This window comes from Camelina sativa, chromosome 5 (assembly GCF_000633955.1).
Source record: "Camelina sativa cultivar DH55 chromosome 5, Cs, whole genome shotgun sequence".
NCBI classification, from domain to species: domain Eukaryota; kingdom Viridiplantae; phylum Streptophyta; class Magnoliopsida; order Brassicales; family Brassicaceae; genus Camelina; species Camelina sativa.
The window spans coordinates 16,352,932-16,359,991 of NC_025689.1; positions in this window are offsets into that span (position 1 = coordinate 16,352,932).

Here is a 7,060-nt window from a genome sequence, read left to right on the forward strand (position 1 = left end):
GAGAATAATGAAAGTTGGTTTTGGTTTCTCGAAAAGCTCAAATCGCTTCTACCAGATGGACCTGAAATTGTGTTTGTTTCTGACAAAAAATTCAGTCTCCTCAGGGCAATAGCAATGCTCTATCCATTGTCTCACCATGGGCATTGTATCTACCATTTGTCTCAGAATGTGAAAGGAAAAGTTATTGGAGTAAACAAAGCAATATGTGCCAAAAAGTTCAGGTAATGTGCTCGGGCTTATACGGAGGCAGAGTTCTTACAGCTTTATGGTGATTTTTCGTCAACATATCCTTCGGCACGTTTGTATCTAGATGAGCACACGGAGATAAAGCACTGGGCTAGATGTTATTTTCATGGAGAAAAATACAACCTAGACACAAGCAATTCTATTGAATCGATTAATGGTGTTTTAGAAAATGCAAAGAACTACTCACTGTTACAAATGATAGATGCTATTATCGAGAAAATGATTAAGTTGTTTGCTAAACATAGAAAAGCTTCTGCAGAAATATCAACTGCACAGAAGCTGGTTCCTTTTTTGGAGAAAGAACTCACAAAACATGTAAGGAAGCAAAATTGTTGGTGGTGAATGAGCTAAACTGTTACCGACTTGAATATAGTGTGATAGGTAGTGATGGTCTACAATATGTGGTTAATTAGAGAAGCAAAACTTGCAGCTGTAAACAATTTGATATAGACAAATATCCATGTGTGCATTCAGTAGCAGCTGCAAGAGAAGCAAAGAATGAAGCAGATCCTGAGATAGAGTTACATGACTTGTGCTCAAAATATTACTGGATTGAGGTTTGGGTTTTGGCGTATTCAAGGACGATTTATCCGGTTCCCCATAGTTCTCAATGGATTGTTCCCGAGGAGACGATGAAACGGTTAATCTTTCCTCCGGATTATGATGTTAAACAAGGGAGAAGACAAGAAAAAAGGTTCGCATCTATTGGAGAACATAGAGGAAAAGGAGGTAAGAAGAAGTTGAAGAAGCCGACTGGTACGAGTGAGTGGTTTGACAAAGATGGTGACCAAAATTGATTTCTGATTGCTTTTATTGTGATGATTTCCATAGACGCTTGGATCACTAAAATATAACTTTGGTTCAATAGGTTGAGTGTCCTCCTCCGTATCCATCTCTGTTTCCTGAAATACAAACACAATTTTACAAAGAAATTAAGTGTCACAACATAGTTGTACCTAGTTGTAATATGTTGTACTAAACAAAATAAATTACCTCCTGGTCAGAGACATGTCTCGGATGGATAGGTGATGAATTCACTGGACCAGATTTGCCTACTTGATCTTCTCCGACATCATCCACTACATTTTCACCAACTTTATCTCCCACGACATCATCCACTACATTTTCACCTGCTATCTCCAATTGCTTTATTCTTTCGGATCTTCTAGTACCACTTCTTACATTAGATCCTCCTCCTCTGGTTTTAACCATTTGGATTGGTACCTAAAACAACAAATTTATATCAAACTTTGAAAATCAGTCTCATTATCTACATAAACTCACACAATCCAAACACAAAAACAAACGGGTCCAAAAGAAACTCAAACTCTCACAATCTCATTATCGAAAGCAAAGAGATAAAAACACACACAAAAACAAACTCAAACTCACACAATCCGAACATAAACACAAACACAAACTCAAACTCACACAATCTCACAAACTCAATCCGAAGACAACCTCACATAAATAGATCTCATTATCTATCTACACTCAAACTCACAACACATTTCACGAAATCATTTCAAAAACACACTTCCCAAACTCAGAACTCACAAAGTTCATATCCTTTTCACACAATTTAGAGAACTAAACCCAACAACTAGTCGATCAAAGCAAAGAAATAAAGAGAATGGCTTATAATGACTGGCAGCTGAGAGGAAACGAACGGCGAATTCTGATTTCTCACGGCGAATTTTGATTCTCACGGCGGATTTTTCCAAAGAGAAGAAGAAAGGGGATTGAGAGAAACGGATGAATAAAAGAGAAGAAGACAAAAGAGTATTGAGAGAAGAGGAGAAGAATAAGATGAAACGAGATTAATCCTCCTCTGCAACTGTCGACTCGAGTCGGAGGAGAAGAAACAGGATAACACGAGAAAGAAAAAAAAGAGAATAAAGAAATTAGGGTTTGGTTATGAATTTGGGGATTTAAGATCCAAAATAGATATGGGTATACCATATCTAGATCCAAAATTAGGTTGGGTCTGTAAATATAGAAGAAACCTTAAATTTATTTGTCTTTTACTAATTATCTAAATAAAAATAAAATTTTAAATACAATTTTTAATTAAGGGGGTTAAATAGAATATAATTGGAGGAGAAGGGGCTAGAGAGATTTAAATCCATCTCATTTGACAATCTCAAAACTCCCTACTCGAAAAACAATTTCTTTTAGAATTATTTTTAATTCAAAAAATATGTCTATTACCTTACTACCCTAACACAAACAGAATTATTACATTTATTACCTGGGTTTTATCCACCCATGATCAACAAGTCAATTAAAACCCAATGTGTACTCCACCACAATCTAGTGGTATTGTTGTAACACTTCAGAATCGAATCCACAGGGACCAAACAATGCACTATAAAATTGTATAGATCAAATATAGCTAAGGCAATGAGAAAGATTGTGTTTTAAGTAACCGATTAAAAACAGGAAAGTAAATAAGTTGCTTTAAATCAAAAATGAAATATTGGGTGCAGGGAATCTATGGGGATATAATTTCGGACTAAGGTGGTTAGATGGGATGCATTAAACACCGTTCTAGAACTCAAATCACAATTGTAAAGCTAACCTACTTTCGCAGTGTTAACTATCTATGCAATGAATTCACTAAACCCTAAACCGTCGTTTCGACCTAGCAAACCAAGCAACCAATAAAGGTTCAAGTTTGATCTGTTCACAATGTGCCTCAACTTCAACTTTCGTTGGCTAAGGTCCACCTTGCTCACCTATGTTCTTTTTAAGCAATTCAACAACACTTTTGATGCCTAGATGAATTAAAGCCACATTCATAAACTAGGTAGCTAATCTAGTTTAAGCATTAAACACAACTATAGATGAAGAACACAATAGATCAATCCCAAATCTAACAACCTAAGTTTAGAGAATCATAAAACCCCTTTTGAAACCCTAAACCCAATTAAGAAACTACTCAGACATGGAGAAACAGAAACAGCAAATCAAAGATGAAGAAAACATAATTGAATTGCAAAAGAAATAGAAAATAGGGTTTAGAAATCTTCTCCAAAGTGTCAAGAAGGATTAGAGATCTTCTCCCTTTGCTCTCAATACAAAATAGTCTCAGAAAAATAAAGCTTATGTCTCTGGAGGCCGAGCCTCTAACTTAAATATCAAAATAAAACCCAAAAAATCGGTTTAAAACAAAAAAGGAAAACTTGCTTCGGGTATGGGACTTGTCGATCCCAAATGCGGATCAGCCGATCCTAGATGCTTTTCTCTGTGTTGCTCCATCTGCTTGCTAGTCCGATCAGTCTTCACCAAATTGGCTTTAGATGCTTGTTTTCATCTCCAAAACACTCAGACGATGGAAGTTTTATTTTCCCAGAATGTATCCTAATTTTTGGCCTACCCTCCATAGCATCGGGTGACCAAGTATGCGATCCTATATGCGCGGTTTTCCTTCTAAAGTAGCCTAAAACCTGTACAGACTCACAAAAGACTAAAATGACTCTAAAAACACATTTGGACCTAACAAAAGACTCAAAAGAAGTATGAAAACTATGGTTAAAATCCTATAAAACACAGACACATCAATTCCCCTAGACTTGAATCTTTGCTTGTCCTCAAGCAAGAACAGACAAAAACTCAGGAACAGAGAAAAGGTTTGAAAGTGGAAACTCACATATTCTTGGGAACCTTTTCCTTGCACTCTTCATCAAATCAAATTAAGAACTACTTTTTGTACTCTGCCCATGATTAGGATCAACACTCCCTACTCTGAACTCCACAACCTTAAAGAACCTTCAGCATCCCCATTGTTGTCTCTCTAAATCAGATTAGTGAAAATGTGTGGTCTCGCCGAGGGAATATCGATCACTGAACTTACTGACTCCTTCAACCTTTTAATGCCTAAGACTTCCTTCATATGCTTCCTTTTCTCTCTCTTTTCTCACTTCCAAAAGATTGATTTCTCCCTAATTTTCTAGNAAGAATAAACAAAAAAAAAAATAATAATAAAAGGGTAAGCCAGCACAAATCCCATGGGTTGCCTCCCATAAGCGCTTGTTTAAGCTCTATAGCTTGACCGTGGTTTCAGTTTTCAAGTGTACTCCACCACGATCTAGTGGTATCGTTGTAACACTTCAGGATCGANTTACCTATATCCTCTTTTTCTTCTTTTTTTTTTTTACTGAGTACTGAAGGGAAGAGAGAGGGGAATCATACTTTGTGAGGAATTGCATGTCTTGTATTGCTTAAGGGAGGAGTCTTGTTCGATGTATACCAAGTCCCAAGGCAAGAAGTTAAATCCAGTTAAGTCCTTACAAAGCTAGAGACAACGTCAAATCAGCTTAATGTTCTCTTCGGTGAGGGTCTTTTGGGGCGTGTTGAGACTGCTCATGTTTATTCCAAGTTTCATTCAAAAATCAAAAGTACTAAAGCAATCATAAGAGTGTTAGTTCAAAGCAAAAGATTCCTAGAAATGATCATAGTTTCCCAACATTTTTGACTCAATAAAATAAGAAAACGACTCAAAGACTTGAAAAATCAAAAGGAACAACCAAAGAATATGACATTAGTAACTTAGAGACATCCCTCCCCCGGACTTACTTCACACCGTCCCGGTGTGAAAGCAAAACCAAGAAAAGGACAAATCCCACAAAGAAAATAAGAAAAAAAAATGAAAAAGAAAAAGTAAGGAAAAGAAACAAAAACCGCTGATCTTGCATTTGGTGTTGGAGTGGTGTTGGCAAGGGTGGGGACCGATCGGTCTCAGGGTGGGATCGACCGATCTGCAACATTATTGAACTTAGAGACACCCGCAGAAAACCACCGGGATCGGTCGATCTTTAAGGAGGATCGATCGATCCAAAGCTCCTGGAACAAAAAAAATTTCGCATCTTCTGCATTTGGAACCTGTTCCTGAAAACACTTAACACCGGACGTGATTTCACCGTAATAAATCCTAAAAACAAAACCAAAATCCTAAAAAAGAATAAACAAAAAAAAAAATAATAATAAAAGGGTAAGCCAGCACAAATCCCATGGGTTGCCTCCCATAAGCGCTTGTTTAAGCTCTATAGCTTGACCGTGGTTTCAGTTTTCAAGTGTACTCCACCACGATCTAGTGGTATCGTTGTAACACTTCAGGATCGAATCCACAGGGACCAAACAATGCCCTATGAAATTGTATTTATCAAATATAGCTAAGGCAATGAGAAAGATTGTGTTTTAAATAACCGATTAAAAACAGGAAAGTAAATAAGTTGCTTTAAATCAAAAAGGAAATATTGGGTGCAGGGAANACAAAGCTAGAGACAACGTCAAATCAGCTTAATGTTCTCTTCGGTGAGGGTCTTTTGGGGCGTGTTGAGACTGCTCATGTTTATTCCAAGTTTCATTCAAAAATCAAAAGTACTAAAGCAATCATAAGAGTGTTAGTTCAAAGCAAAAGATTCCTAGAAATGATCATAGTTTCCCAACATTTTTGACTCAATAAAATAAGAAAACGACTCAAAGACTTGAAAAATCAAAAGGAACAACCAAAGAATATGACATTAGTAACTTAGAGACATCCCTCCCCCGGACTTACTTCACACCGTCCCGGTGTGAAAGCAAAACCAAGAAAAGGACAAATCCCACAAAGAAAATAAGAAAAAAAAATGAAAAAGAAAAAGTAAGGAAAAGAAACAAAAACCGCTGATCTTGCATTTGGTGTTGGAGTGGTGTTGGCAAGGGTGGGGACCGATCGGTCTCAGGGTGGGATCGACCGATCTGCAACATTATTGAACTTAGAGACACCCGCAGAAAACCACCGGGATCGGTCGATCTTTAAGGAGGATCGATCGATCCAAAGCTCCTGGAACAAAAAAAATTTCGCATCTTCTGCATTTGGAACCTGTTCCTGAAAACACTTAACACCGGACGTGATTTCACCGTAATAAATCCTAAAAACAAAACCAAAATCCTAAAAAAGAATAAACAAAAAAAAAAATAATAATAAAAGGGTAAGCCAGCACAAATCCCATGGGTTGCCTCCCATAAGCGCTTGTTTAAGCTCTATAGCTTGACCGTGGTTTCAGTTTTCAAGTGTACTCCACCACGATCTAGTGGTATCGTTGTAACACTTCAGGATCGAATCCACAGGGACCAAACAATGCCCTATGAAATTGTATTTATCAAATATAGCTAAGGCAATGAGAAAGATTGTGTTTTAAATAACCGATTAAAAACAGGAAAGTAAATAAGTTGCTTTAAATCAAAAAGGAAATATTGGGTGCAGGGAATCTATGGGGATATAATTTTGGACTAAGGTGGTTAGATGGGATGCATTAGACACCGTTCTAGAACTCAAATCACAGTTGTAAAGCTAACCTACTTTCACAGTGTTAACTATCTATGCAATGAATTCACTAAACCCTAAACCGTCGTTTGGACCTAGCAAACCAAGCAAGCAATAAAGGTTCAAGTTTGATCTGTTCACAAGGTGCCTCAACTTCAAATTTCGTTGGCTAAGGTCCACTTTGCTCACCTATGTTCTTTTCAAGCAATTCAACAACACTTTTGATGCCTAGATGAATTAAACCCACACTCATAAACTAGGTAGCTAATCTAGTTTAAGCATTAAACACAACAATAGATGAAGAACACAATAGATCAATCCCAAATCTAACAACCTAAGTTTAGAGAATCATAAAACCCCTTTTGAAACCCTAAACCCAATTGAGAAACTACTTAGACATAGAGAAACAGAAACAGCAAATCAAAGATGAAGAAAACATAATTGAATTGCAAAAGAAATAGAAAATAGGGTTTAGAAATCTTCTCCAAAGTGTCAAGAAGGATT